We start from the raw sequence: 7,680 nt of genomic DNA on the forward strand, positions 1-7,680 counted from the left end.
TTCTGGTTTTTTTTATACTGCTTTCTTACTGCCACAAAATACTTTTCCGTGTTTGTTCTTCTGTGTCATTAATTCTTGCAGGACTGAGGGACTGCTACACGGCTCCCTTCAGTATTGGGACCCCCTCCCCCCAACACCTGGACTGTTGACTGGGAGGAGGGGGCATGTGAGAGTGTGTTTCTTTTGACAAAACCACTTGCTGATTCTATTTATGATATTCCTTCCTCTCTTAGGAGAATCATAGCTCTAAATTCAAGTCTTATTAAAAATGCTCCATCAAAAAGCACTTGTCTAACTATAAAAACTATAGTTATCTTGCTTTCCAGCACCCTGAAGGCTTGAATGTACAGACAAATGTACTTATGTTTGGTCTACTTAAGGGACTCACACTTGGTAGGGGCCAGGAGTGAGTTTCCTTGTCTGAATTTCCTATTTTTCCTAAATTTACCAATTTCTCCCCATAGGTCTCATTCCTTGTGCATAGAAGCTGTGGCATTTTGGTGTTACAAAAGTATTGCAAATTTTTTTAACTTTCTAGATCATCTAGGAAATTGACATCTGGATGTGTTCCCAATATAAAATAATTTTTAAGTATTGTTACCTTTTAAAAATAATTTATAGAAAGGTTTTACTTTCTTTTAAACTAATAAATTTTGTTTCCTTAGCTTCACTTATATTTTGCAAAAACAGTGTAAGATCCTAAACATTTCAACTGCAGAAATATGGCATATGGTATTATCTATTATAGGAGTATGCATTCCATATAAGTTGCACATAGGTTTGGGGTATTTTCTTTACTTGGGTTTCATCAGAAATTCGTAATTTTTGTTTTCTTTGCTCTTGAAATTTAGCTGTTGGATACATCTTATGTCCAGTATATTAAAATTAAGGAAGCATTAGTGTTATCTGTAGAGGCAAGTGAAAGAAAGATTATGACAATTGTAAAGGAGTACGTCAAGGCTGTATATTGTCACCCTACTTATTTAACTTATATGCAGAATACATCATGAGAAACGCTGGGCTGGAGGAAGCACAAGATGGAATCAAGATTGCCGGGAGAAATATCAATAATCTCAGATATGCAGATGACACCACCCTTATGGCAGAAAGTGAAGAGGAACTAAAGAGCCTCTTGATGAAAGTGAAAGAGGAGAGTGAAAAAGTTGGCTTAAATCTCAACATTCAGAAAACTAAGATCATGGCATCCGTTCCCATCACTTCATGGCAATAGATGGGGAAACAGTGGAAACAGTGTCAGACTATTTTTGGGGGCTCCAAAATCACTGCAGATGTGATTGCAGCCATGAAATTAAAGGACGCTTACTCCTTGGAAGGAAAGTTATGACCAACCTAGATAGCATATTAAAAAGCAGAGACATTACTTTGCCAACAAAGGTCCGTCTAGTCAAGGCTATGTGCCGGGGTCCAGCCCCAGAAGGATCCAGGGTTACCCTCAGGATGACGGCATCGGGAATAAGAGAGAAAGAGAGAGAGAGAGAAAGAATGACACGGGGAGACCAAGCTTCGGTGAACGAGGCCCATAACTTTATTTTCAAAAGGAACTTTTATACCTTGACTTGTACATAGAGGCAAATGAAAGATGCAAAGTCATACAGAGTCAGCCCAAACATTACATCTGTTTTGTCTTTATCGAAACCAGGATTTTTTCTGCATACCTTTCCCATAAACAATGTTGTGTACATTATCTTCTGGCCTTGGAGGCCTGTGGACATTTTATGACTCTTTTTTGATAAAAGCTGCTCAATAAGAAAACTTATTTTCCCTTGAAGTGTTTTTTCTTTATATTTCTAATCTATGTCAGCCTCAGAAAGTGCTAAACAGAGTTACATTCTCAGGGAGCAAAGGTGCAGTGAGTTACAACAAAGAACCAATTAGCTCAAAGGTCTGATGTGGTTAATTCCAAGGTTGCTACTTGTTTTTCTTACATTCCAACTATGTTAACCAATACACTCCCAGGTGCACAATGGATAAGAGATATGGGAACTTGGCAGCAAGCATTGGCTCAACAATGAAATCCTACACCAGCACTACTCTAATAGTTTTTAACTCTTCGAAAGGCTCTATATTTTTAGAATGTTTTAGGCTTCCCGTGTCTCTCATGGTTGGGAGGCTGTGAACAATCACATGCGCAGCTGCAAGAATCTGGATAAACCTGTCAGGCAAGCTAAAAGCCATCAGAGGGGTTTGAATTGAAACACTCCTATCATGCCCAGGAGACCTATTAACTAAAGCCCTAAGTTGACTTTTTCCAGAGAAAGGCGGTCGGGGATAGCCCCCTGTTAATGTCAGAAGAGTTGGTGAAAGGCACAAAATAGTAAGACAGACAGATTCTGGTTTGGGGGTAGATGCTCGAGCAGATCCAGGGGGTCCCTCGAGTTCTGATCTGCCTTGCTCGTCAGATCTCTTCCACATGACCTTGTCATGGGTGGGATCTCCCGTGGTGGCTCCCGGCAGCTCTGGTTTTTCCAGTGGTCACGTATGGATATGAGAGCTGGACTATAAAGAAAGCTGAGTGCCAAAGAAATGATGCTTTTGAACTGTGGTGTTGGAGAAGACTCTTGAGAGTCCCTTGGACTGCAAGGAGATCCAACCAGTCCATCCTAAAGGAGATCAGTCCTGGGTGTTCATTGGAAGGACTGATGTTGAAGTTGCAACTCCAGTACTTTGGCCACCTGATGAGAAGAGCTGACTCATTGGAAAAAACCCTGATGCTTGGAAAGATTGAGGGCAGGAGAAGAAGGGGACGACAGAGGATGAGATGGTTGGATGGCATCACCAACTCAATGGACATGGGTTTGGGTGGACTCTGGGAATTGGTGATGGACAGGGAGGCCTGGCGTGCTGCGCTTCATGGGGTCACAAAGAGTTGGACACCACTGAGCGACGGAACTGAACTGAACTGAGAGATACTGTAGTTTAAAAAAAGGGATTTGACTTGAGTTATTTAGACTTTTTATATTAATTCAGTTCCCTGGATAATCACTCAATTATTCACTTGGCCTTTCTGCTTGTAAAATAAGAATAAAAAACTTTTTTTCCTTTTGTAAAAGAAAAGAAAAAACAGATAGGAGGATATGAGAAGAAAGGAGGAAGACATTTTATAATCCTTTCTGTCGTCTTATTTTGTCTCCCTTTCTTTTATTCCTTCAAACTCAGCCTGTTCTACTGTCATTTAGTTTTCATTTTAGTTAATATTTGATATTTTATTGACTTTCTTTTTTTGTTCTGGGTTAGTTTTCTAGGTAAAGTACCACAGACAAGGTGATTTAAACAATGGAAATTTATTTCTCACAGTTTTAGAGGTTGGAACTCCAAGATTAAGGTGTTGCCAAGGTAAATTTTGTTCTGAGGCTTCTTCTCTTGGCTTGCAGGCAGCCACCGTCTGGCTGCGTGCTCCTATGACCTCTTTTGCTCTTGCAGAGAAGAGTGGCGGAGGGTGGTGGGGGAGATAGAGCAGGTGTTTTGTTGCCCCACCTTATAAGGGTACTAATCCCTACTCTCATTACCTCGTTGAATTCTACATTTTGTCCATAATACTCATGTGTGTGTTTGGTGTATGCACACAAAGTCACTTCAGTCATGTCCGACTCTGCGTCCCTATGGAACGTAGCCCCACCAGGCTCCTCTGTCCATGAGATTCTCCAGGCAAGAATTCTGGAGTGGGTAGCCATGCCCTCCTCCATGGGATATTCCAGACCTAGGGATCGAACCTGTAGCTCCTGCGCCTCCTGCATTGCAGGCAGATTCTTTACCTTTGAGCCACCAATGTCCAGTCCAAAAAAAACCCATCACATTTTGCACTGGCAGTGGATGCAGGGAATATAGGCTTGGGGCTCCCAGCCCAGTGATGGCAGTGACTGATCTCTGGGTAATTTCTCCTCCATTTATTCCACCAATCCTTCCTATACTTTTGTAACTAATGCCCTATATTCAATTTCTCCTTACTTGAAATATCTTAGAGTTTTCTGTTTTCCTATTTTCTAATTACTTTCTACTGCTTATTGCATAACATAAAGGAAAGTGCTTGATTTTTGTATGTTACTGTCTCAACCTTCATAAAAAGTGTTACTAACTCCAAAGGAAAAGAAAACACACAGCATAACAATTCACACATATTAGTCATAGAGAAAGCCAAACACACTTTGTTCCTCTAGCATTTCTTAATATGTACAGCTTTCTGATTTTATACTTGAAAAAGAATAATGTATGTCTGTAATAATGTGTGCTCAGTTGTGTCCGACTCTTTGTGACCTCATGAACTGTAGCCCACCAGGCTCCTCTGTGCGTGGGATTTTCCAGGCAAGAATACTGGAGCAGGTTGCCATTTCCTACTGTAGATGTTTATAATCGTTGGAACCTGGCTGTGTATGTAGCACATCACATCTATCTCCGGTTGTAAACATTTCAAGGAGCACTTTACCACAGACTTGGAAAGCTCAGAGAAGAGCCCACATACTAGTAGGTAAACTTCAGGCAGGTGACCTCATTACCAATGGAGGCATGTGGATAAAACACAAAACAAAGTAAACCTGGCCATCAGCCTTCTCACTTGGGCAAATCAATTTCTCTCTGCTTCGGTATTTTCATTAGAAAATTCAGGATCATATTAAAACGTCACTTCTTTATCCACATATCTCCACTGCCCCTTACATGTCATTGCCTGTTGAGGTCAAGTCGATGCATGGACCACAGTTATGCTGAACTGGTAATAAGTAAGGTCACCAGAGATACTATATATCTACATCATTTAATGCCACATTGCACAGCCCAGATGCGGTACTGTGCCGTTTCTCCATGCGCTTTGTATGATTCCACCATGCTGTCAAGGAGTGTGGCGGGCGTCCTGTCCAGCCTTGGTCTTGGCCAGTCAGCATTTGGAGCCTGTCATGCTGTCCCTGTTCTGAATCAATTGTGTCCTACAATATACGTTTCTTCCTTGAGGACTCGCAGTTTAGATGGTTCTGGTGGTAGTTTCGGCCCGTAAAAGCTGCAGTGAAGACTTGTGTGCTCAGTCACTTCAGTTGTGTCCAACTCTTTGTGACCCTATGGACTGTAGCCCACCAGGTTCCTCTGTCCATGGGATTTTCCAGGCAAGAATACTGGAGTGGGTTGACATTTCCTTCTCCAGGAGATTTTCCCGACTGAGGGATTGAACCTGCATCTCCTGCATTGCAGACAGGTTCTTTACCCACTAAGCTGGGATGCCTGCAGGGAAAATTTGCTGTGAGGCCAGTAAAGCACAAATTTCAGACTTAATTCCCTCACTTGCACACGCTTTTGAGAAAGACCTTAGCAATCATTTGGTCGTAAATCTTGGTAAATTTTATAAATTTTGCAAAAGTAATATATAGTAACTGCAATCAGTGAAGACTGCTATCTCTTTCCACTCTTTTCCTTCTGTAATAGGTCATCTCTATCAGATGGCATCAAAGTGGTCACAGACATTTTTTTCTTTAATGATTTTGTGTATAGACATAAAAGAGAGCTTTTAAAACTGTAGAACTTCAGACCCCCTAAAAGCTGAATCTGTCCTCCTCCCCCCACCCCTCCAATCTTTGTTAAAAGCTATGTTGTTAGGTGTAAGTTCATATTAAAAATATACTCTGAATGTATTTAATTGAATGGTAGGTTCTGAGGGACTGACTTGTCCCCTTTTGATTGGTCTTATCAAGTATAAACTTACCACATACTCAATACAAAGAGTTCATTCTATAAAATGGCAATATGCAAAGAGGGTTACTTAGATTCTTGTGGGTGGTTAAGAGGAACTTTTCTTATTTAAGATTGTGAATGCTGACTTAGAAGCCATGGTAACTATGGCTAACGATGGTTACTCCTCCAACTGAGTGTCTGGGAGTTGTAGGTGTTCATGTCTTACCTGAATTTTCCAGAAGTCAGTAACGACTGCTCATTTTATCTCTGAAGTCCACACTGCACCAGTATATGATGACAATTTCTAGTTCCCTAAAGTAACTCCATCCTCTTCATTCATTCCCTGCCTCTCCCTGGGCCCACCTACCCCATTAGGGACCAAATGCCAGAGATTTTCTTGGATGTACAGTTAAGCCTTAAAAATCTTATTTATAAGGAAGAAAGAGTTCAATCATAGACTCTGCTTTCCTTCTGTGTCCAAGTCAGAGCTAAGCCAATGTATCAGAGGCTTTAATCTCCCTAAACTCACCCCTTCCATGCTTTCCTGCCCTAATCTGCAGCCATACAAGGCTGAATCCCTGGTCCCATGAGCCTCACTTCCTCAATAGCCTCCAAAGAATTGAAGTTCTCTTGGCTTAAAGGCCTTGATTTCCTGGCAAACTAACACACCAGCAAGGCTAACATGTCTCAAGCAGTGCAGGAGGAACTGGTGGGCAGGGAGGCCCCCAACACGCTGCACAGATGAAGCTCCGGTGACCTCCAGAGCCCAGAGTAAATTTGGGCTGAAAAACTGTTGGGCAGGAGTGTGAAGCTGACCTCACCTACAGTCTCAGGGAGATCACATCACCCCCTGGACCTCAGCCCCTTGGCATCCGCATGTCTGTGAGTCTATTTCTGTTCTGTAGATAAGTTCATTTGTATCATGCTTTAGATTCCACACCAAGTTATTTTGTATGATGTTTGTCTTTTTCTAACTCACTTTGTTTAGTATGATAATCTCTAGGTCAATCCATGTTGCCGCAAATGGTGTTATTTCATTCTTTTGGCTGAGTGGTATTCTATTGTATATATGTACCGCATCTTCTTTATTCACTCCTCTGTCACTGGATATTTGGGTTGCTTCCATGTCTTGGGTATTGAAAATAGTGCTGCTATGAATACAGGGGTAAATGTATCTCTTTAAATTATAGTTTGTCTGGATATATGCCCAGGAGTGGGATTGCTGGATCATAAGGCTACTCTACTCTTAGTGTTTAGAGACACTTCCATACTGTTCTCCCTGGTGGCTGCACCAATTTACATTCCCGTCAATAGTGTAGGAGGGTTCCCTTTTCCCACACCCTCTCCAGCATTGGTTATTTGTAGAAGGAATTTTGAGCAGGTGCTCAAAAAATTTATTTCATTTCTATTTTCAGATGGGGAAAATGAAACTCAGAAGGTGGCTTGTTCAAGGTAAAACAGACAGGTCTCCTGATACCAAAGTACGTGCTTTTGTTAAGAATTTGAGCCTTGGAATCTAACACTCATATGAAATTTTGCCACTAAAGAGACTTTGGGACTGTCCTTAGTCTTTTGGAGCCTCTATTTGCTCATCTATAGAATGGGAGTACTATTAATAATACCTCATAGGCTGATTGTGTTATATGGTGTCATGCATGTGTCTGGCAAAGGGTTAATGCTAAATACATATTAGTTACAACATTATTATCACTATTTCGACACTTCAAACGGCTTCCCTGTAAACAAACCTGTTGACTGTAAAGTGTCTACTGCACATGGACACTCAGCAAATATTTGAATACATGGGCAAAAACAATCATTTGATTCTTATCCTAGATTACCTTCTGAATCATTTTTCCAGCTGCAATCAGGTCATCAACTTGATGATCAACAAACATTATTCTGCCCTCACGCTCCACCCTCCCCTCACTCCCCCCTGCACCAGCTGACCCAGCAGAGCCAGGCACCAGCGGGAGAGGGCAGCCAACACTGCTGGGGAAAACAGTG

This window comes from Bos taurus, chromosome 9 (assembly GCF_002263795.3).
Source record: "Bos taurus isolate L1 Dominette 01449 registration number 42190680 breed Hereford chromosome 9, ARS-UCD2.0, whole genome shotgun sequence".
NCBI classification, from domain to species: Eukaryota; Metazoa; Chordata; class Mammalia; order Artiodactyla; family Bovidae; genus Bos; species Bos taurus.